This window comes from Suricata suricatta, chromosome 4 (assembly GCF_006229205.1).
Source record: "Suricata suricatta isolate VVHF042 chromosome 4, meerkat_22Aug2017_6uvM2_HiC, whole genome shotgun sequence".
NCBI classification, from domain to species: domain Eukaryota; kingdom Metazoa; phylum Chordata; class Mammalia; order Carnivora; family Herpestidae; genus Suricata; species Suricata suricatta.
In genome coordinates, this window is record NC_043703.1 from 157,391,367 (window position 1) to 157,415,353 (window position 23,987).

General features: G+C 36.1%; 1 protein-coding gene and 1 non-coding gene across 3 annotated transcripts in view; both read left to right on the top strand.

Annotated features, from left to right (window-relative positions):
- The window catches only part of ROCK2 (Rho associated coiled-coil containing protein kinase 2), a 133,776-nt gene that overhangs the window by 20,883 nt on the left and 88,906 nt on the right, over positions 1-23,987 (top strand). The gene's annotated exons all lie outside the window — the stretch shown is intronic.
- LOC115290907 lies at positions 4,368-4,470 on the top strand. Its single transcript, XR_003908288.1, has one exon. It is a non-coding gene; the product is annotated as a U6 spliceosomal RNA (small nuclear RNA).

Sequence of the window (23,987 nt, forward strand, 5' to 3'; positions counted from 1 at the left end):
GAGCCCCTCAGGGGCCCCTGGATTTGCCATAATTACTTTACTATTTCAGTGTTGATAGACATTTAGGTTGTTTTCTTCTATTGTGTAAACATTGCTGCAGTGAACATCACTAAATATTTTTGTGCATATATGTGAATATTTCTGTAGATTTCTAGAAATGGAATTGTTAGAGCATGTGGTATTTAAAATTCCAAAATAATCTCAATTATCTTTTTTAGAGGTAAATTGAACTCTCCCAATAGTAATGAGAATATACATATTCCCATATCTTTGCTAGGTAAATATCATCAACCTTTTACATTATTTGCCAGTCTCATAGGTGGAAAAAAACCCCGGTAGCTCCTTTTGGTTTTTTATATGCATTTCAGTATTTGATTACTAATGAGATTGAGCACTTGTTGTTAGTCATAGTTTTAATTCTTTTTAAAGACTCATCTCAAATACGATTTCTTTGTGAGGTCTTCTCTAATTCTTACTTCTCCCTTTCTCTAACTCCAGGCAATGACTTTCTTTTTCTTCTCTTACTCTCTGTAGTAAGTTATTGGAATCATCATGTATTATGATTATTTACCTATATTATATACCAGACCATGAGCTGTCCTAAGGTTGTGACCGTGTAGTATTCATTATTTTTCTAAATTTTATATCTCAGTTTATTGGAAGTTTGGGAACTAAAACCTAGTTTTTAGGTAATGGGGCATAAGTGTTTTGAAGATAATTTCTTTCTTTCCCTTTTAGTTTGAGATAATAATTGACACACAGCACTATATAAGTTTCAGGTATATGATGTAATGGCTGGACTTAAATATATTGTAAGATGATTACTACTGTAAGTTTAGTTAATATTCATCATCTCATAGTTATGTAGTATTCATCTTTATGTCTCTGCCCAGTGTCTAGTACAGAACTTATGTATAGCATTTAGTATTTGTTTAGGAATTTTTATTAAATCGTTAGTCCTGATTCCCAGCTGGGAGTCTGCATGTTAGGTTTGCTGCTTTCTTTTTTGGAGGAGAGTGGGAGAGGGTTGGGGGAGGGTTACTCTTAATGGCAATGATTCTAGGATACCCCTTTGTTTTACAAATGAGGAATTAAGTCTGAAGTCTAAGTCTAATGTCTTATCTGGTTAATGAGATATTTTTATTTCTTTATCATACCCTACTAGGTGTTGTGAAACATAGCACAGCTCCAAACGGGGTTACTTATGGTCAAGGACAAATCCTGATTTCTACTAAGATAGATGGCGAGCTTTTCTCAGTTCTTGCAGATTAAGCCTAACCAGTGGGGCTTTTGTCTGAGAGTCTTAGCTTATCGTCTTAAACCAATACAATTTACCCAGGCTTCATTTGGCTCCTTCCAAAGAGTTAGGAGTCTTATGACACACTAGACATAGACTTTTCTCATTGTAAGCATTGGCTGACTCTTGAGAGGCCTGATGCCTTTTCTTTTAGAGAACTTCTAAAACCTGTCCCATTTCATTATTGCCTTTTCCTGCCCAAGATAAGTCATTATACACATCTCTTCTCACTCTTGTTCCCTTACCTGTTCTTCCCTTCCTTTTCAAATATTTCTCACCCTTGTTCTAAAGTTAAACATAATCACTTGCATCTTCAAATTCTTTGCTGAATGTTACTTTTATCTTTAAGTAATAACACCTATCTTTTTCTTAAGGGAAAAAGTGGAACTTGTACTTTTTATTCTCTACAGATCCCAGTTAAGAAAGGATAGGAGGTGGTTTCCTTCTTACCTTGTACTACAAAGCATATGATACCTTCTTGTTAAAATTCCCGTTACTGAGTCTCATGTACTTGGGGTATACATCTCTGCCTGCTCACTGAAGACACAGACTTCTGCCTCAGTCTTCCTTTCTGTTCAGGGTTGTACCACCATTCTGGGTGAATCCGTGTTCGTGTGAATAAGGTACTCAGGACCCTGGCTTCACAGTTTTCTCATCTCTAGGGGTCTTCATGGAACTCATATACTTGCTCCTGTGGAGCCACTCTGGACCTTACTGTTACCTGAAATCAGCTTTATCTTTGAGATCATCAGTTCAAACATCCTGCTCCTGAGCTCTTATCCTTTTATTAAACCTATTCATTGATGCTTTTGAGATCTGCGGTTCCTTGACACCTCTCTCCACCAAATGGTTCCTTTATAAGCAGGTAAGAATCCATTGTCTGTCGCTTCAGACCTCTTGCCAGAATTCCCAGTTTCCTTGCCCTGTTGACTTTCCTTCATATGGATCTGCACCTGTTTCTGGGATTCGTTTGTTTCTCTGGCCTGCATAAAAGGTATTTGTTGAGCTCTGATGGAGAAAAAAGTTACCCAGATTTAAAAAAATGACTACCCAGGCGAGTGGTTCTGTGAATTCATGGTCTCTGTTTCTTGTGTGAGCTGTCAGGTGGCAGAGCACTTCTGTTGTTCTCTGCAGGGTCTGTTTTAAATACTCTTTTCTTTCTTTGAGCAAAGTATGCTCCACAGATGGTCTTCTCACTTCACGAGAAAATAGAAGCCATCAGAGGAGATCCCTTAAATTTCCTGTTCTTGACTCACGAGTTTATCTCCTCTGTACCATTTGTTCTTCCTTTTCCTTCTGTTACAGTGGATGAGATGTCCATCATTCTGTCTCAGGCTGATTATCCAGCAGTGTCTTGGATCTCATTTTCTCCTTCCGTTGCTTAATTTTATTTGTCTTTCATCTTTTAATTTGGATTCTTTTTCATCTGGCTAAACTTGTTCACGTGTCTCACGTAAAACAAAAAAACAAATGACCCCTAGAAGGAAATCTCAATTCTTTCTACCTTTTGCCCCTTCCCATCATCAGCAAAACAAACTCTGCTGTCTCACTTCTTTTCACTCCTTGGTACCCTCTAATCTCCCTCTCATCCTCTCCCATCCTCTCCCATCACTAACGCTGCCCCCTGCAAGATCACGTTGATTTCCTTGCTGCTAAAACTGTCATTTTATCAAATGTTCAGAAGTACTTGATACTTCTCAAATTGCCCTCTTCTCTTGGCTTCTATGATAGTACTCAGAGCATCTCTAGCTGTTTCTCTCAGGCTTTGCTTTCTCTTCCTCTGCTAAATGGCAACATTATTATTATTATTATTATTATTATTATTATTATTATTATTTTACTCATTCTTTGCCTTCTTAAGCTTGTGGCTATTTGGGGGACTTACTTTATCATTTATATATTGATAATTGCTATTTTTCCTTGTGAAACCTTACCTTTGAGCTTTAAGCTCATGTATCAGCGAGCTACCTACTAGGCATCTCCTCTTGCATATACCAGAGATACTTCAAGATCAACATCTCTGCGATATTATTTTTCTCCCTTTGCTTTCAGATCTCCTTCATTTCCTGTGATCTGGCTTGGATAAAGCCAGAAATCTGGCTTATTTGGGTATGTCATCCTTGATTTCACGTTCAGTCACTAGATCCTGTCAATGTTGCCTCCAACATGTGACTCACTTCTCTCCCATCTGACTGCTACTTTCCCACTTCAAGTGGCCGTCATATTTTTCTTAGATTGTTATGATATTCTCTTCCCCGTTATTCTTTCCTAGCTTTCTATCCATTTTCTACTCTCCCACCTCACTACTTCTTATAAGATGCAGATCTAATCATATTATTCCAAAATTCAGAGTACTTAAATAACTAATTTCCCCATGTATTCACAGAAAAGTTCAGAATGCTAATAATTTCCTCAAGATTGTTAATAACCTGAGTTTTGACTTTTCCAACCCTATCTCTTATAACTTCTCTTCTTCCTCCCAAATTTTACCCATATTAAATAACTTCATTTGAAGCTGCTTTCTTCCCATTTCCAAATTTTTTATTTGCTTTGTTTTTTGTTTTTAACATGTACATTTCTCTGCTTGGAATGAAAATGCTAAATCCCCAGGATGTTACTTATTTGTAGTATGAGGAAATATTTCTGCATCATTGCACTTAGTTTGGTTTCAAATCAGATTTTGGATGGAGAAGACAAATATATATTTACAATGATATGTTTTAGGGAGTGACTTAGTTATGTATTCAATTATAATAGATGGTTGGTTTATAGACATCAGAAAGAGTATTTCCTTACAGGAGTGTTCCAGGTAGGGGTTGCCAGTGTGAACTCATGCTTCTTGTGAGATTTCTATTATGAGACGTACATATAAAATATGGGTAATGGAAAATGGTAATATAAAAGTGCTGTACATAAAATTTTCTTTAAACTATGGAAGATATTTGAATTCTTAATGCTAGGTACTTGAAACAGCATATCGAACACAGGGTCTTTCATGTTGTTGTATCGTTAAAGTTATTGTGCATAGTAATCATGATGATGCCATTAGCAGGACATGTAGTTCTCTAGCTTGCTTTGGCAGCACATATGCTAACACTGGAACGATACAGAGATGATTAACATGGCCCTTGCACAAGGATGACATGCAGATTCATGGAGCACTCCATATTTTTATCACTATGCGGTACACCTGAAACTAATATAACACTGTGTGGTAACGGTACTGGGACAAAAAAAAAAAAAAAGACATGTAGTTCTTACTATGTGCCAGACACTGTTCTGGAGTACTTTATTAATTTGTTAGATTTCTGTTTCATTTTCTAGGCACATCAAAATGACATTTTCTGTAAAAGTATTCTTTCTTTAGAAATACTTAGTTTCAAACATTAAAAAAATTGACCTTCTAAGTAGAACTTGCCCATTTCTTGCAGACATAATGAAAAATATGTTACTTCTCTGTGTTACAAGTCATATTAAAGTCAGAAGATCAGAGTAGGATATATCTGTCAGTATATTCTCACCAATTCTTTGAGTAAAGGTTTTATTTATTCTGTAGTGAAAAGATTTAATGTCTTAACATTTTTGTGTGTTGTCTCATTTGATATAACAATCTGTGAAATATGAAGGGCAGATATTATTCTTCTTATTTTCCTGAATTAGCACACTGAGGTTTGGAGAGGCTAAATAATTTGCTCAAAAAAATTCAGTTAATGAATGGTAGAGCTATAAAAGGATCATCCGTGCCCTTAGAGTTCTAAGGTAGTGTTCTTTTCATTATTATGCTGATTTTCCAAAGTACAAACTTGAAACTCTAAGAAATCGGTAGCTATTATTTTCAGACAAGCTGGATGGTTATTTTAGAAAAGTAATTAATATAAAATATTCTAATATTAAAAGGATTTCAGATTTTAGAGTATTTTTAAAGTCAGTGACTGTTCAACTTATTCTCCCCCAAATCTTCTTAGTTTCAGGTTGAGCCTGTCCAAAAGTAAGTTGTGGATTTTTCATTGTTTTTAAATACTTTTTTTAAAACAATCTCTCTCTCCAAGTAGAGAGAATAATTAGTTTTTTCTTTCTAATGTTTACTTTTGAGAGAGAGAGAGAGAGAGAGAGAGAGAGAGAGAGGAATGGTAGAGGGGTAGAGGGAGAGGGAATCACAGATCCAAAGCAGGCTCCAGGTTTTGAGCTGTCAGCACAGAGCCTGATGTGGGCTCGAACCGTGAGATTACGACCTGAGCTGAAGTCAGACGCTTAACTGACTGAGCTTCCTGGGCACCCCAAGAATAATTAGTTCTGTATTGTCTACCCTCACTGGACATCTACAGTGTGATGGATAATTCAAAAATAGTACATTACCCAGTGTTCACTTCTTATTTGTAAGTCTTTCAAAGGCCTGTGTGGAACATTTGAAGATGAACATGTGTGGAATTCTGCAAATTAATCAATCTTATGTTGATGAACCTGCAGTCTGAATCCTAGACTTTCATGTGTCTAATTTTCCCTTCTTGGTATGCCTCCGCCTCTCCCCCCCTGCTGCTGATGGGCTGCATTATCTCCCACATTACTGAGAAGGATTACTATAAGGAGAGCTGCTGTTACTCTCTCTCTCAGACTGGTTTGCTGTCAGACTGCTGGGTAGCCAAGTGGGGCATTTAAATTGTGACATCCTCATTTCTTCTCTTCTAGGTCTAACTGGAAATTGCTAATCATGGCTTTTAAAGTAAAGGAGATGAAAGAAGTTTCTATCTGTTATTCCTGTGTGAATAGCAGAATTAGGAAGAGGTTGGTGATGATGAGTAAGGAATTACGATATCTTTAAAGCCCACTAGTATTTGTTAGTGTAGATACTGTTTGCTGATCATTCAGTGGAGCATGCATCTCTTGATCTCAGGATTTGAGCCCCATGTTGGGCGTAGAGATTATTTAAAAATAAAATCTTAAACAAAACAATACTTCATACCCATTAAAGAACAACTCTTCATTCCTTCCTCCCCCCAGCCCCTAGGAAGTACCCTTCTACTCTCCGTCTCTATGAATTTGACTACTCTAGGTACCTTATATAAGTAGAATTGTGTAGTATTTGTCTTATAGTATTTGTCAAAAGGCTTATTTCCGTTAGTATAATGCCCTCAGGGTTCTTTCATCCAGGTGTAGCATATGCTAGAATTTCCTTCTTTTTCAAGTCTGGGTAATATTTCATTATATGTATAACAACTTTGTTTATCCATTTATTTGTAGATGGACATGGGTTCCTCCCAGCTTCTGACTGTTGTGAATGATGTTGCTATGAACACAGGTGTACTGTGTTCTGTAAGACAGAATTTCAGGTCTTTTCAGAATATATCCAGAAGTGGAATTGCTGGATCATATGATAATTCTATTTTTAATTTTATGAGGAACTACCGGACTGTTTTCCATAGTGGCTGCACCATTTCACATTCCCATCAGTAGTGCACAAGGATTCTGATCTCGCCACATCCTTGTCAACACTTGGCATTTTAAGAGTTTTTGTTTTGTTTTGTTTTGTTCTTTGGGTTTGTTGTTTTTTTTTTTTTTTTTGGTAGTAGCCATCAGAATAAGTGTGAGGTTTTTCTCATTTATATTTATTTTTCTTCTGCTTATAGGCTTCTATTGTTCTTTCTCAGGTTTTCTCTCAGGAAGCCTAATTGCTGAATTTAGATCTTTTCCTAAATTTTCTTTCTTTTTTTGGGGGGGGGTGTATAAATTTCTCTTAAATACTGTCTTTGCTGCCACCCACACATTTTGTGAAATTGTAATTTTTTATTTGATGACACCTGAATTTTTGAAATATGTCTTTGTTGTATATAGTATTCTAGGTTGATGGTTTTTGTTTTACTTTTGGTACTTTGACTACATTGCTCCACTGTCTTCTGGCTTGCATTATTCCTTTGTTCATAATGTTTTTTCCCCCCAAGTTTCTTTTTCTGACTGGTTTTAATCAGCTTGATTATGATATACCTTGTTGTTCACATTTCTTTTTTTTTGAGCCTCTTGATCTGTATAGTTGCAGGGGTTTTTTTTTTTTTTTGTATAGTTGTAGTTTTTGTCAGTTATAGAGAATTTCTAGCCCTGATTTGTTCACGGTTTTTTTTTTTTTCTCTTCTTTTCCCTCTCTGATGACTTCCAGTTGTATGTGTATTAGATTAGTTCGTGTTGGCCCACAGCTTACTGATACCCACTTATTTTGGTCTCTTTTACCCTCTGGGTTTCATTATGGCTAATTTCTGTTGTCATGTCTTCAAGTTCTGTTGTCTTTTCTTCTGCAGTTTCTTGTCCCCTATTAATGCCATCCAATGTATTTTTTCATCTCACACATAATATTTTTATATCTCTGGCTTACTTGGGTCCTGTTTTTGCATTATAACAGGTCTCTACTTAACATTTTCAGTGTTTTCTAAATCTCTTATTTATTGTGGTAAATATATATAACATGAAGTTTACCATTCTAACCACTTCAGGTGTACAATTCAGTGACACTAAGTATTACGTTCACAATATTGTGTAACCATCACCACAATATATTTTTTTAAAGCATTTTTTGTTGCTGTGTGTGATTGACCACATGAGTAGTTTTGGCTTATAGAATGTGAACAAAAGGGGTTTGTGAGTAGCGTGGAGGAAAAGTCCTTATGGGGAGCTTGTATCCTTTTCTTGTCATTTCTTCTTAATGGCTGGTGTTGGCGCTTGTCCTTCATCATGAGGTGGAAGCATCATGAGGTGGCGCTTGTCCTTCATCATGAGGTCCTTCATCATGAGGTGGAAGCAGTGCATTCGCGTTGGTGGCAATGAAGCTGAGGATCTGTGTCTCTGATGATCCTGGGAGCTATGTGTCCATGCTTGACTTTCTTTTTGTTTTCTTTTTTGAATGGTGCAAGTGGGCTTCATTGTTTGTAGTGGGAAGTGAAAGAGAGGAGGGGATATGACAACTTCAGCTTCTGGGCCAGTTCCAAAGATTACATCACTGTCCTTGGAAAGGACCCTTAACTGTTTTAAAGCAGACATAAAGGCACTAAGGGGTATTTCTGTCACTTGCAGCTGACCCCAATTCAAACTGATACTTAAAAATTACCATCATTTCTTTAATATTGTCAAAGAAGTCAGGGTTTTAGAAATGTGTAGCAAAGGGCAACTTGTTTTTTTAATGGCTTTAAAAATTGATAGTTACCCTTCATTAGAATTCCTTTTATGTATGTACTTGTGTTTTAAAGACATTTTGTTTCCTTCATGACTTTTATAACAGTCCTGCAGTGTTGTACTATTGTCTCTGTTTACTGATGTTATTGAGGTTTAGAGAAGGAAGTTATGTAACTTGGTAGTGATGGAGTTCATCTTCTATTTCAAATCTGAATCCAAATCACACACTTTTTTCACTAAGCTGTGCCTTTTCTAATGCCTCTCTTTTATATTTTTATTTCTGAGACTCTTCTGCTTGGTAATTTAATCTAGGAGGTACCCTGTATAAGTGACTAATCGTTTCAGGTCACTTATTTCTTTTGCTTATTAGTGAAGAATGAGAAGTTAAAATAAACTTTTCTGAATCTGCAAAGTTGAAAACCATCATAAATCCTAGCCTAGTAGTAATTCAATCTTAAAGGTTTCTGTCATAGATGATAGTTTTTCTGAAGGCCTCAACCTAGCCTTTGTTTAAGTCTTTCAACAGTTAAAGTTTAGTTTTAGGAATGGTTAGCTTTAAATTACTGTACCTGTGATTCAAGGAAAACAGCTTGAATCTTCTAGTCTATCCTAAGTTTCTTAATTCATTGCAAAAGTTTTTTTTAAAGTTTTTAAACGTTTATTTATTGTAGAGAGACAGAGGCAGAGCATGAGCAGGGGCAGGGGCAGAGAGAGAAGGAGGCACAGACTCTGAGCTGTTTGTTAGCACACAGGGCTCGAACCCACAAACCTTGAGATTATGACCTTAGCTGAAGTCGGATGCTCAACCAACTGAGTCACCCAGGCGCCCCAGAGAAATTTTGATGCATTTTTGGTTTTCATTCTTATGACAGTATTTTATTATTACATAACAATATTCATAGGACAAACACATCGCATCCTAGGAGCTAAGCGTGTCAAGAATTACTTGAAATATATGATCACATAAAACATTTACTTCTTAAATTAAGTTTTTGTAATCTGTTCTGACAAAATATTTTTAAAGCCTGGGTGTTCCAGAACCTGTTTAGCCTGTTATCTCTTAAGGGCAGTGAAGACTGATTGCGTGCCTGAAAAAGAAATAAACTGGTGGAAGAGACAGATGCCAGAACTATTGAGAATTAGTCCTTGTTTGTGTAACCTTTTAGTTTGTTGGGTCTTTCCTTTTTTTTGGAGTACAGGAAATTAAATGCTATGGAAGAATTTGCCATTCCCAGCTGGTCCCATGTTCACTGTGCTATAGAATTTCTTTATGCTACATTTATAATTTTACAAATCCGGCATGATTTTTCTCTTTAGTTGTTGACAAAGTTTAACAAAGAAAATAATTTAAAATTGGTAATACTATATATACAAATGTATAAATTCTGAATATTCTTCAGCTGTTAAGATCTACTAACCATTATCTTCTCTTCCACTAACCTCTGTTAATTGGATACATGAAGTATTTTTTTCCTTCTTTTGCTTTCATAGTACTTAACCTACTTTTTCAGTTCCTCAAGTTTGAGTGCTACCAGTTGAGAGTAGTCTTACTGAGTAACTCTTTTCTCCCTCTCTCTCTCTCTCTCTCTCTCTCTCTCTCTCGTTTGTTAAAGTGACAATGTTATGTTAGTTTCAGGTGTAGAACAGTGGTTCAGCAATCCATTCTGTACACTGTGCAGTGCCCACCTAGCGTGATGAGTGTAGTTACTGTCTGTCACCAAACAAAGTTACTACAGTATTATTGTCTATATTTCGTATGGGTACTTTTTATCCTTGTCACTTATTTTATAACTGGAAGTTTGTACCTCTTAATCCTTTTTAAGAGAGCTGTCTTAGAATGTATCTAAAAATGCCTCTGGCCAGTGTGGTAGCCATTAGCTATAAGTGGCCAAGTTAATTAATCTAATTAAACTAATTCAGCTCCTCAGTTGCAGTAACCTTATTTCCAGTGTTGGGTAGTCACATGTGGCTAGGGGCTACCATATGGGACAGCACAGATAGAGAACATCTTTTGAGTATCTGAAATGCAGCTAATAAGATTATGATCTGAAGAAGATACACAATGTGCTTTTTATGATTTTAGTTATGTCATTTAATAATGTAATTATTAGTCTTAATTTCTAGCAGAGGTCATTTAGAAAAGTAAGGTCTTTCATATCTCAAACCTTTCTTACCAGTCTACATTTCGATGAAACTTTTCTCACTTTATTTTCAGGAAATTTTCAGTGTCATTGTACAGTTTTGCTTATTAGTTAACAGACACATAGGATTTGCTCCTTCAAAATGGCTTGCCAGAAAGAATTATGGATATCTTTTTAGATGTTTATTACATTCCTAATTATAGGAGCAATATATGGTTACTATAGAAACTTGGAACATATAAAAAGTAAACAATAAGAACCTATAACCACCCAAAGATAATTACTCCTACCGTTTGAGTTTATTTTTTTTGTTGTTGTTTTCCTAATTTTGCCAATTTTAATTTCATCTTTAATATGGTTGCATAAGGATTTTCCTATGATACTGTTAGTTTTTTTCTTAACCTTTCAAACAAATGTACCACCATACTGAATTAAGTGGTTTCCATCATAATTTGCTTAACCATGCCCCTGTTGTTGGACATCATGTTTGTGTAGTAGTGCTCTTTGTTTTGTAGCACTGATTACAAGGGTATGCTCTGTAACTTTAATACAATCCTTAAAATTTTCTTTTACCCTTTATAATATGTATTTGGTTTTAAGTTTATGTCTTCTACTAGAGTATAAGTCACTTGGATTTAAGGACCGTGCCTTGACTACCTTAGATCTCTTTTTGCAGTGAGACAGGATGTAAATAGTTGTTTTAGTTACATTTGTATTTCCAATTTATAGCACTGTGCTTGGCACTCATTTATGTTTGACAAATTGAATTAAAATAAGTGGCTTGTCCCCTTCTCATAGATTTTAGCCTGTAGCTAAGAATATGCTTGAAATTTTAATAAAAGAATAATTCAGTTTTTTGGACACATTCCTTGCTTTTTGGGATTATAGTCTCATTTGTAATTACATTTTCCCCCTTTTTTCGCAGCTCTTTTCATGGGAGAAAGTTTTTGGTTATGCCATTTAAGGAGATGAGTAATTTTTCAAGGAATTCATATTTAAGCATATTTGCCTGGCTTTATCGCATGCCACAATATGGTTTAGCTATTTGAAGAACATCTTTAGTGGCAAACACAGAACAGTGAATCATGAGTGCTGGGATACTAGCCAAATTTAATTATGATACAGCTTTGTAACTTTTATAAGTTGATTTCAACTATGTTCTAATAAAAGGAAACATGAAAAGTAAAATTAATGATATGTATAGTTAATATTTTGTTTTCTAAACTTACTGGATTTGATGATATAAAATGTCAAGGATATGAGTCCTTATTTTATGCATGAAATATAGCATGCTATATTTTGAAAATTCTCTGGGTGCCAGCAAATGTAGTCCTTAACCATCCATGTGATATTTGAAATATGCTTAACAGTACTGTTTTCAGTGAATAATAGTAACTAAAAAAGCTACTAACAGTAACTAAAAAGCCAGAATATGCAAAGTCTGAATCAAATTTCTTTATAGAACATGTAGACAAAACACATAGTCAAAATTGGTATAAAGAGAGCAGCAAATCCAAAGGCATTTCTGGTGACTTTTTTAACTGCTACATTGGACCATGAGGAGAGCCTCATTGTTACTCTCAAGTGCAAGTTATTGACCAGATAGTTTTTCAGTCCATTTTTAATATCATAATGTATTTTAGTCAGTCAACAGTATACCCTTTTCATATTTCTATATTAATACATTTAAGTCTACTTTATTCTTCTTAATAGCTCTACAGTATTCTATTAGATGTTTTTTTTTTTTTAAAGTAGGCTTCATTCCCAGCACAGAGCTGAACACAGGGCTTGAACTTACAACTGTGAGATCAAAGCCTGAGCTGAGATCAAGAGTTGGACTCTTTTTTTTTTAATTTCCTGTATTACCAGTTTTTATTTTATTTTTGATTTTTTATAAAGTTTTAAAAAGTTTATTTAAGAGAGACAGAGACAGTGCAAGTGGGGGAGGGGCGGGGGGTGAAGAGAATTCCAAGCAGATTCCATGCTGCCAGCGCAGAGCCTGATGTGGGGCTCGAACCCACAAAACTGTGAGATCATGACCTGAACCAAAACCAAGAGTCAGACAATCAATTGACTGAGCCAACCAGGCGCCACCCCTTTTTTCAAAAAAAGAGTTGGAGTCTTAACTGACTGGGCCACCTAGGCACCTCTCCATTGGATGTATTTTAAATTATTTATCCATTACCTATACTAAAGGGGTTTTGAGTCATTTCAATGATTTCTAGGTATCAAAGGATATTCTTACAAACACATATTTGTATATTTATGCTGGTAGTAGGGAAAAATTAGAATTTATTTTTGTTATTTCACACATTTCAATTAGTGTTATATAATTTTACAATAAGAACAAAATAAAATTTATTATTAAAATGAAAAATTTCCTTTAAAAGTTTGGTTAAGTATTTGAGGGGAAAACATGAGCGTGTTTTCTCACTTTATAACACCCAGCAAAATAAACTCCAAATAGTCAAAGCGGATAAAGGCTAAATGAAAAACCACAAACAGTGGGGCATGTGGCTGGCTCAGTCAGTAGAGCATATAACCCCTCATCTCAGGGTCATGAGTTCAAGTGCCACGTTTGGCGTAGAGCTTACTTAAAAAATAAAATTAAAAGAATTGTTATCTTAAAAAAAAACCAGTAAACAGAATGTTGCTGTGTACATGCCCATTGGATCTAAGAATAAATGCTAAGAAAGCATCAGTAGAGAAAAAAGTTTTTATATGCTGAAAGTGAACAAAACTAAAAAAGAGTTAAAAGATAACAAACTGAGAAAAAACAAATGCCCCAAAAGGCAGAACATGTACTGATATTCTTAATATATAGAGCTTATTAGGGGTACCTGGGTGGCTTATGGGTTAAGCATCTGACTCTTGATTTTCACTCAGGTCATGATTTCATGGTTCCTGAGATGGAACCTCACCTTGGACTCTGTGCTGACAGTGTGGAGCCTGCTTAGGGCTTTCTCACTCTCTTGCTCTTGCTCTTGCTCTTGCTCTCTCTCTCCCTCCCCCTCTCCCCCACACTCCCTCTCCCCCTCTCTCTCCCTTCCCACCCTCCCCTGCACTCATGGGAGTACACGAACTCTCTCTCTCTCAAAATAAGTAAGTAAACTAAAAAAGGAAAAAAAAGAGCTTATATAAATTCACCATACAACCTTAAATATCAATAGAAAAATGTTTTAAAGGATTTAGACAGTTCCCTAAAGGCCATAGTTGTGTCTAATCTATTGAATTTTTTTTTAACTGAGGTGCAGATGACCTACAATGCTGCATTAGTTTTAGGTGTGCAGCATAGTGATTTGACACCTGACTCGTCTGCTCAGGACGAGTGTAACTACCATCTGTGATCTTAGAAGGCTCCTACGATGCCGTTAGCTGTGTTCCCTGTGCTGTACCTCTCGTCCATGTGACTTACTCTGTAGCCAGAAAGCCTACACTTCCCACACAGCGTCACTCCTTTCTATTGAATTCTTAATTTTCACTCATTTTGTTTTTAAGTTTTAGAGTTTTCATTTGATTATTTGATAAAATATCAGGTTCCTGCTGAAATTCTCCTATCTTACCTTGGACACATTAATAGCAATGACTGAGGTTTGTGTTAAATTTCTCAATGTCCGGTGGCTCTGATTTTTAAAAGAATTTCTTCTGGTTTTATGGTATTTTAGTTTTATCTTGTATGACTGCTAATGTTTGATTGACTGCTGGATATTGTGTGTGGAAAAATGCTCAGATAATTAGGTAATATTAACTTTCTTCAGGGAGATTTATATTTTCTGTCAGTCAGGTTTGAGATAGACCACCTTAATCTATTCAGTGATTGAACAGATTTGAGGCTGATTTCCAGTCTTCTGAGTTGGTTTTGTTCCTGTTTTTTATTTCTGGGGTGTAGCCCTTTAGCCTGGACTCTTTCTTCTTTGTGAGTCCCACACTTTAATTTCTATGTTCCCAATCTGATGAGGGTTCTGGAGGCTTTCTTCAGCTTCTCAATTTCTGAGCTGCAGCGTTGTAGTCAACTTTAGGTTTGCATCCTTGTTCCTGTTCCCCATTTCCTTTTAATCTCAGGAGTAGGATTAGCTTGCAACAAATTAGTCTATCTTTGGTAGAGGTAGAAATCTGTTTTATATTATCCATGTATTACTTGTTTCTTTTTATTTTTTACTTTTTATTTTTCAGAGAGAGAGAGTAGGGCAGGGGCAGAGAAAGGGAGACGGAAGATCTGAAGTGGGCTCCTTGCTGACAGAATACAGCTTGACATGGGGCTCAAACCCTTGAGCCTCAAGATCATGATCTGAGCCAAAGTCAGATGCTCAACCAACTGAGCCAACCAGGCACCCCTGCTTGTTTCTTCTTAAAGTTTTTAGGGGTTTGATATATAACAATTATTCTCCTGCTGAATTCAGAGCTGGTTGAGAATTGGAGGAGTCTAGACAGAGATCTGAATGTCCTACGTATTATTGGTAGAATCTAGGACATCGGCTGAGATATGGGACAGATGAGTTCATTGTCACGAATAGAGTTGGACTCTTCCAACAGATAGGTCTCTCTCACAGAGGTGGAGTCTTCCTTGATATGTTAATCCAAACAATGAGAGTAGGTGAGAATTGGTGTGTATTGTTTATAGGGATCAAAATTCTAGAAAAGTAACTATTGTAAATTTTGTGATCACTAAGTATCTGCTATATACAATTTAAGATTCTTCCTTCAACAGACCTTATATTTTTATAAATATGGCCATAGAGCATGGATTTATATTTAAGTAGTAGTGTTGCACATGGCAACATATAAAACATTGTTTTGTAGTCTCAAGAATAATTACAAAATGGAATGTTTTGTGGTGATTATGCTTTCAGTATGATGACCTTTATATAATCTAGTTGTCTTTAAAATTTGGAATTTCTATGAGTCTGTGATTTGTCCTCAGAATTGTTAGTATTGCATATACCATAATAATGTTGGCAGTATCTTTTATGAAGTCTGAACCACATGACTAAGCAAGCACAGTAAGTACTGGAATCTAACACTTAGAACCGCGTGTGACTTTAAACTTTTAAAAAAAATTACTTATTTATTTTAAGAGAGAGAGAGGCCGACAGAGAGGGGGAGAGAGAGAATCCCAAAAGCAGGCTCCACAGCATCAGCATACAGCCTGACATGGAACTTGAACTCATGAACAGTGAGATGATGACCTGAGCCGAAATCAAGAGTCAGACACCTAACTGACTGAGCCAGCCAGGTACCCCAGAACTGCTTGGCTTTTAATCCCCAAGTCCCACTTTAACCTGTTTTTAAAAACAGTAAGTTGAGACTTTATAGTAACAGCTAATCTCATATTTAGTATTTTCTGAAGGTTGCAGTTTTTGGTAACACCAGGTAACACTAATATAGCCAAGCTGCTTCCCTTAAAAATAATTCACTGAATTTTGGATTCAGATTACTATAACATGGACTGAGTTAGGAGAAATGAAATATACTAACATTTATAGGGAGATTTGCCAGGAAAAGGCCATCTTGGTTTGACTTTTATTTTACATTAGTTGAGACGATTCATAAAAATCTATCAAAGAAAAAGTTTTGACATAGCTTTTCTTTTAAATGATTGGTTTTGTACTTAGGAATACTAAACTACATTTTTGTATTTTATATATTTTTGTTTTTGTGATTTTTATTTTTTATTTTTTTGTTGGGGCAAAGGGCAGATGACTGGAAAAGGTTTCCAGATATAGAATCCTAATTTGTAATATTAGTTCTATCAGAAATTAGCATTTGTTTTATACAATTGGATTTCATTCACCATCAGAGATCCAGTTTGGTTGTAAGACAGATGGGGTCATGTGTGTAACTTAATTAATGATGGTCAAACTATGTCTATTGATACATAATATATGTATACACACATACATAGTTGTTCTTTTTTGTGTTTCATTTTTTGAAGTATTGGGTTAAATTAAGATATGTTATTTAAGAATTTCTTTTAAGGCAACGTTTTCTGTCTTTGGTAGGCAAGAAAAGAATGTCATCTGTATTATTTGGTGGCATAGGAGGAGAAAAAACATTATAAAATGAGATGTTAGTGATTTGACCACTTCATGTATAGAAACCATAGGATCATTTTGCAGATTTTGGGGTTATACTTTTTTCTTAAATACAGACCATTTGGTATGTTTTATAATAGTGTAAACTAATTGAGAACACTAATTGAGAACACCGTGGTAGGTTTAATTATGGTCTTGGTAGTTTCTCAAGGAAATGTGGTAATAAAATCAGAGACCTCAGTTAAATATGTTCCTTGGTTTGCACCATTGACCTTATTTGAATATGAGTTTACTGTTACCCGCCCCCCTCCTGAGAAAACTTGCTTTCTCTGTGTATTTATCTGTCGTTTTCAATCAAGTCTGACACAATTGATTCTTGTCTCTCAGCGTTTAGAGTGTTTATACTGTGTTTTCCACGTGCAGTTGACAAATAGTGTTGTCTTAGCTGGCCGCAGTGGTACAGTTTGCTTTCTGATGGAAATCCGGTTTGCTCACTAAGCTCCTCAGAGCAGGGACATGAGCTCATTTGTTTGTGCTGCAGACATATTTATTGAAATGACACTCCAGAGCTATCACATTAACACTGGAGGTCTTTTTACCTACCCTGTGATTGAGAAAGTGAACTTATTTTGTAATTGTATCTTAAGTCCTATGTGTCCCAAGGACTCTGTGTACATTTGGTCTAATAAATATGTGTGTAGCAACTACCTGGGCCAGGCCCTGGGAGTTTGTAGTGAGCAAAACAAATATTCGCTGCCTTCAGTTTACATTTTAATGGGCAGATAATAATAATTTAATTAATTAAGGGGGGAAAAACGTAAAGCAAGGAGGAAGATATGAATGTATAGAGTGTTGACAGCTGAGATAGTAAGGTTTCTCTGAAAACTAAAGACCTGATGGCAGTAGGAGAGTTCACCATGCAGATACATGGATGTGATCATTTCAGACAGAAACAGCAAATTCAAGGCTTTGAGTCAGGAACAGGCCCTGGTGTGACTTTTTTTTTTTATGGCATACAATTTATCCCATTAGGTAGTGTTAACTTAGATCACTTGATTAAAGGTGATGTCTACCAAGTTTCTAGTTACTCCCTCCTTCCTTTGTAACTAATAAATATTTGTGGGAAGATACTTTGGGACTATGTAAAATCATGTTTTTGTTCGTGCTTTCACCCATTGGTTTTAGTATCGAAGTTTCTCACCTAAATTAATTTTTACTATGAAGACTGCCAAATAGTGATATTCTTACTCAGTATTTCTTCTACATTTTTAGTTGGCATTTTACTGTAAGAATTCATATGCATTTATTTATATCAGAAATTCTTTTTATATTCAATGGGTTATATTTCATTATTGTCATTTTAATACTCAGAATGTCCCACATCTGCCACTAGGGGCCCTTTCAGATTGGCTTGCATGTCCTTTTGATGTGATCCTATCAATTTTTGTGTATATTTTTATTTATTTATTTATTTATTTAATAGTTTACTGTCAAATTGGTTTCTATATAACACCCAGTGCTTCTCCCCACAAGTGTGTATGTTCTTAAAAGTTTGTTTAGGGGCGCCTGGGTGGCTCAGTAGGTTAAGCCTCCGACTTCGGCTCAGGTCAGATCTCATGTTCGAGGGTTCGAGCCCCGCGTCAGGCTCTGTGCTGACAGCTAGCTCAGAGCCTGGAGCCTACTTCCGGTTCTGTGTCTCCTCTTTCTGCCCCTCCCACTCTTATGCTCTGTCTCTGTATCAAAAATAAATAAAACATTTAAAAAAGTTAAAAAAAATAAAAGTTTGTTTAATTTTAGGAGAGAGAGCACACGTGAGCACGAGTGGGGGTAGAGCAGAGACGGAGGGAGGCACAGAGTCCTAAGCTGGCTCCGACACTGAGCTGCCAGCAGGGCAGCCTGATGCAGGATTTGAACCCAGGAACTGCGAGATAATGACCTGAGCCAAAGCCAGATGCTTAACCACCTGAGTCACCCAGGCACCCTGTGTACTTCTTTACTTTAAAAATACAAACCAAAAACAGCTTTATTTTGAAATAATTATAAATTCACAGGAAGTTACAGAAATAATACAGAATGGTCCTTTTTGTACCCTTTACCCAGTTTCCCACAATGTTATATCTTACATAACTATATTATCAAAATTAGGTTATTTGTATTGATAGGATGTATATATAGTTTTATGCCATTTTATCACCTGTACATATCCATACTTTGGCCACAAGATGCTACAGGCTCATTTTATAATATTCCTGCTCTAGTCCTAGAATCAGCATTTCCCTAAAGATCCTTAATTCCTTTTAAAGGAGAGTGCTGTTTTAAAACCATGTTCTGGAGCCACCTGGATGGCTTAGTTGGTTAAGTGTCTGACTCTTCATTTTGGTTCAGGACATGATCTCCTCATTCGTGGAATTAAGCTCTTGAGTTGGGCTGGGTGCTGACATCACAGAACCTGCTTGGGATTCTCTTTCTCCCTCTCTCTCTCTCTGCCCTTCCCCTGCTCACACTCACTCTCCCTCTCTCCTCTCTCTCAAAATAAATAAGTAAACTTGAAAAAAATTTTTAAAAGATATATCTGTATGTCTCAAGCCCTCCTTATCTGCTCTAGCCACACTGCCCTTTTTAAGGTTTTAAAATCATGGCAGAGGTCAAATAAGTGGAAATGGGGTACAAGGTAGCCCTGGAGCAGCGAGGGCTTTCACAAGAAGGAGTGTCTGAGCAACATCAAAGTCTTATGGTGGGGAGCTGGCAACATATTGGAGGAACCGAGCAAATTAATAATTGTATGATAACAGGAATCAGCTTTTACAATTGGGAGAAGAGGTATACATATGGGAAAAGAAGAAAGCTAGAATGATCACATGGTATTGGAATGGAAGTGGAGCTGTCAGTCTAAACACATTGTTTTCAATAAAGAGATATGGAAATATAGATGTGGAGTGTACACACATACCTGTGCTTCCTTCATCTGTCCACTGGAAGAACCTGAGTACCGAAATACTCCAGTAGCAGTAAGCTCACCCAGAACATGGTTTTGTTGTTTTTTTCTTAAGTTTATTTATTTTGAGAGAGAGAGACAGACAGACAGATAGAGCATGTGCACATGTACAAGCCGGATGAGGCATCTGGGTGGCTCAGTCCGTTAAGCGAGGGACTCTTGATTTTGTCCTGGGTCATGTTCTCACGGTCTGCCTAAGATTCTCCAGCCCCCCCACTGCCCCATGCCCCTCCTCTGCTGGTTCATGTGCTTTCTCTGTCTCTGTCTCTATCTCTGTCTCTCTCTCAAAATAGGGAGTACAATGGAGATAGACTAGAATAAAGGGTGTCCAAGGTAGAGAAACTAGTTAGTAGATGAGAAATGAGAATCTGAGCAAACATAGGGAAAGGACTGGAGAACAAAATTGTGAGACAAGAATGGTTTGCAGTAGAGAAGGAACGACTTAATGTAAGGGACAAAGGAAAGGATTTCTGAACCTGACTTTAATAGCATGGCACTGCTTACCAGATAGAGAATAGGTAAGCTATGAATGAGAACCTGACTGATTGGATTTTGGACATGTTGATTCCAGGTTGCTGGCTAAATACTTATTTTCACAACAGTTTTGGGGAATATATTCTATGCTTGGAATGTGAAAAACAAAAATTTTTACCCTTAGGGGAGATAGTAAGAGATTCTTACATTTAAGGAATTGTGATCTCCAACTTTTTTTAAATGTTTATCTTATTTTTGAGAGCAACATAGCATGAGCAGGGGAGGGGCAGAAAGAGAGAGAGACACAGAATCTTAAGCAGGCTCCAGGCTCTGAGCTGTCAGCATAAGCCCAATGTGGAGTTTGAACCTGTGAATCACGAGATCATGACCTGAACCAAAGTTGGACGCTCAGCTGACTGAGCCATCCAGGTGACTGAGTGACACGGAGCCATGTGATCTCCAACTTTTTTTTTTAAGACATCACAATTTTGGGTCTTTTGTTTGTTTGTTTGTTTGTTTGTTTTGATTTCACAAAGATTGAGGAATACAAGTGGAGGAAGCACCGGCGGCTACAGGACTCCTTTTCCAGTTCTGCCTACCGTTCATACAACTGTTCTTTGTAGTTGTTGGCATTCAGTTAGCAAATTTCTGTTTTCCCTGGTGAGGCCACTACTTGAAAATAAAACAAATGTGTTTAAAATCTGCTAAATGTCTTTATTTTTAACTGGATCAGAAAATTATGTTTCCAGGATATTAAACCATGGTGGGGAAAGTTAAGGAAAAGGCTTTAATAGGCAAAGCATGTTATTATCTGTAAAATTAACATATGGATAGAAGCATTTCTAGATACCTCGGGAGTCAGAATACTATCTCCATAGCAAAAATGTCTTCCAAAAAATTTTTTTTCTTTTCTTATTTATTGTTCAAATATCACCTTTACTTAGACAAAATCTATTAACTTTTTTTTACAGAAATATCTGCTAGCATACTGTTAATAGGTACTGGTTATCATAGGCAAGGCCACACATTGAAGTACTTGTTGTTGTTATTGTTGTTGTTGTTTTTTATAGAAGAAAAACAGTCATTTCATCCAGAAGTTCAGTAACTTTTAAAAGTCACTGGGACAAGATAGCCAGAAAACTTTTGTGTGAAACTTTGTCTCACAAAGTATAAGATTCTGTTATACTTTAATGATCTTATTTTCATAAATTTTACAGTGTTGATGACGTTGTACTAATTTACCTTCATAAGGATTTAACTTCTTAGTTTTAAAAACTTGTTCTGTGAATGATGCAGTGAATGAATTTCATTTTTAATACTACACAGGTTGCAGAAGCAATTTCATATTTCATTTACAGTATCAGTGGTTACTATTAACAAAGGTTTTTTTTCTGTTTTCATTAAAGAAGTTTGCTGTTGAGAGTATATTTTCTTCAGTTATATATTTCCTCATTGCAACAGTGTCTGATCATTTTATTTATTCACTCCATTCATTCTTTCATTTATTTTTTGAGAGAGTGAGAGAGTTCATGCGTACCAGGGGGAGGGGCAGAGAGAGAGGGAGACACAGAATCCGAAGCAGGCTCCAACTCATGAACAGTAAGATCATGACCTGAGCCGAAGTTGGATGCTTAACCTACTGAGCTACCCAGGCGTCCCGGTATCCATCCATTTTTAAATTGATCAGGTTAGAAAAATTGAGTACTTTCTTCCAACTGTATAGTAAACTTCTCTTATTTTAGAATTTATTTTGTTACTCATTTCTTCAACATTTCAATTATTTTTTGTTTGTCTTCCAAAGATACCAGCCATCAAGAAAATGCACTTTAGTTTTTTACTATGTTGTTTCTCATATATTTTAGCCATTTAAAACAAACTTTAGTAAGAAGAACTAGTGTTTCTCAGTGGTGTATGAATGTTTAAGAAAAATATCTTTTTTTGATGTTAAACTAACAAAACTGAAACACAAAAGAGGCTTCCAAACATCATTAAGTTTAATGGCAAACTTGGTAAAGTAAAATTGGTGAAGTGCTGGATACAATTCAGGCATGGAACATTATGCAAGGAATTATAGAGATTTGGTTCCGTATTCTTGTTTAGGTTTTAAATATCTTTCTAATTGTGGTGGCTCTGGCTTTGTTCAATCATAGCCATGAAATACAAATTCCTGAAAAGCTTTGTGTTCTGGAAAAATCATGTTCCATAACTAACAAGGTTTAGGAGAAAAAATAGGATAGGATCAGACTGTGTAAAACCTATATACAGCTTGCAACCAGAACACTAACAAAAGCACTAACAATTCAGATAAAAATATCAACACAGCATCACAGACATTTGAACTTCCTTCTGCACCCTTAAATCCTGAGGCTTCTGCTGTTTTCTTTGAGATTTAGGACCACGAAGGTTTTTACTTCCATAGCTGCCTCCTTTACCATTTTGTTTGTTTGTTTGTTTGTTTTTTAGCAAAGGAAAAATGTCATCTCATCTTTTTCATCTGAACTTGTGACTCCCTTGATAGCTTAATATCCTCAGCAGTAGAGGGGTCTTTGAAGCTACTATTTATATTTTAGGAAAGCATTTTGGCATGAATTTTGGCTTTTTCCCCTAATGTCTTATATTTCAAAGACTTTCTTTTTAATTTGAGAAGGCTTCGCATCATTTAAAAACAGTAATGGGGGTGGGGCGCCTCGGTGGCTCAGAGCCTAGAACCTGCTTCAGATTCTGTGTCTCCCTCTCCCTCGGACCCTCCCCTGCTCTCACTGTCTCTCTCTGTCTCTCAAATAAATAAATAAATAAATAAATAATTTTAAGAATTCTTAAAAAAAAAAAACAAACATTAACAGGCACCTGGGTGCTCAGTCATTTAAGTGTCCAACTTTGGCTCAGGTCATGATCCTGTGCTTTGTGGGTTCAAGCCCCGCCTGGGGCTCTGTGCTGCAGGCTCAGAGCCTGGGGCCTGCTTCAGATTCTGTGTCTCCCTCTGTCTCTGCCCCTCCCCTGCTTACTTTGTCTCTTTGTCTCCAAAAGTAAACATTTTAAAAAAATTAAAAAAAACCCAACTAACATTCTGGGAAAAAATCTTGTATTTTAATATTCTAATCATTCCCTTCCATCTATTTGCATATGATGTAATTGTTATGGAAGTTCAGATTATAGTGGAACTATTATACATTATTAATGGTTATGAATGCAATTCATTAGGCTTCAGGTAATTTTTAATTTTGGGGGGGGTGATATGATTCGCTTGCCATTGTTTTTAGCCTTAAGATTTAGGCCATCAGAGCTTATAAAAGGAGCAGATTAAGGGTTAACAGTGCCATTTTCTATTTGTACAATTTGCATTTTAGTATTATCTTAAATCTGTGAATATATATATCATATTCATTTTCAGGTAGTTTTATTGAAGTATAGTTGATAATAAATTATACATATTTAAGTTATGCAGTCTGGTAAGCGGCATGTGTTTATACCCCAAAATGGATTGTCTTAAATCTTCTTGGAAATCTTTCTACTGGCGAATTGAAAAGAATTTAGTAGGTCATATTTACCCATGATAAGGTAAGATACATACAGACTGTAGGGTGTCACACTTCAGTGAGAGCTAACAAGAGTGAGATGTTACTGGAAACTCCTATATTAAACTTACAAATTTTTAAGGTTAAATGAGCAAAATTGTAATATTCTTCTTGCACCTTAGTGGATCATCTTATATACTCCAACTGAGTACATACACCTAAAACCTGGGAGATTTCTGAGGTCTTTTGGCTATCTGGTGGATACCTGGAAATATGGTACTAGGTCCTAGTATAGACAGTAGATAGAATTATCAGCCATAGAAGTTGATTTGTAAAATTAATTCCAGATGTGTGTATTATTACCTTTTCCCTTTGAGT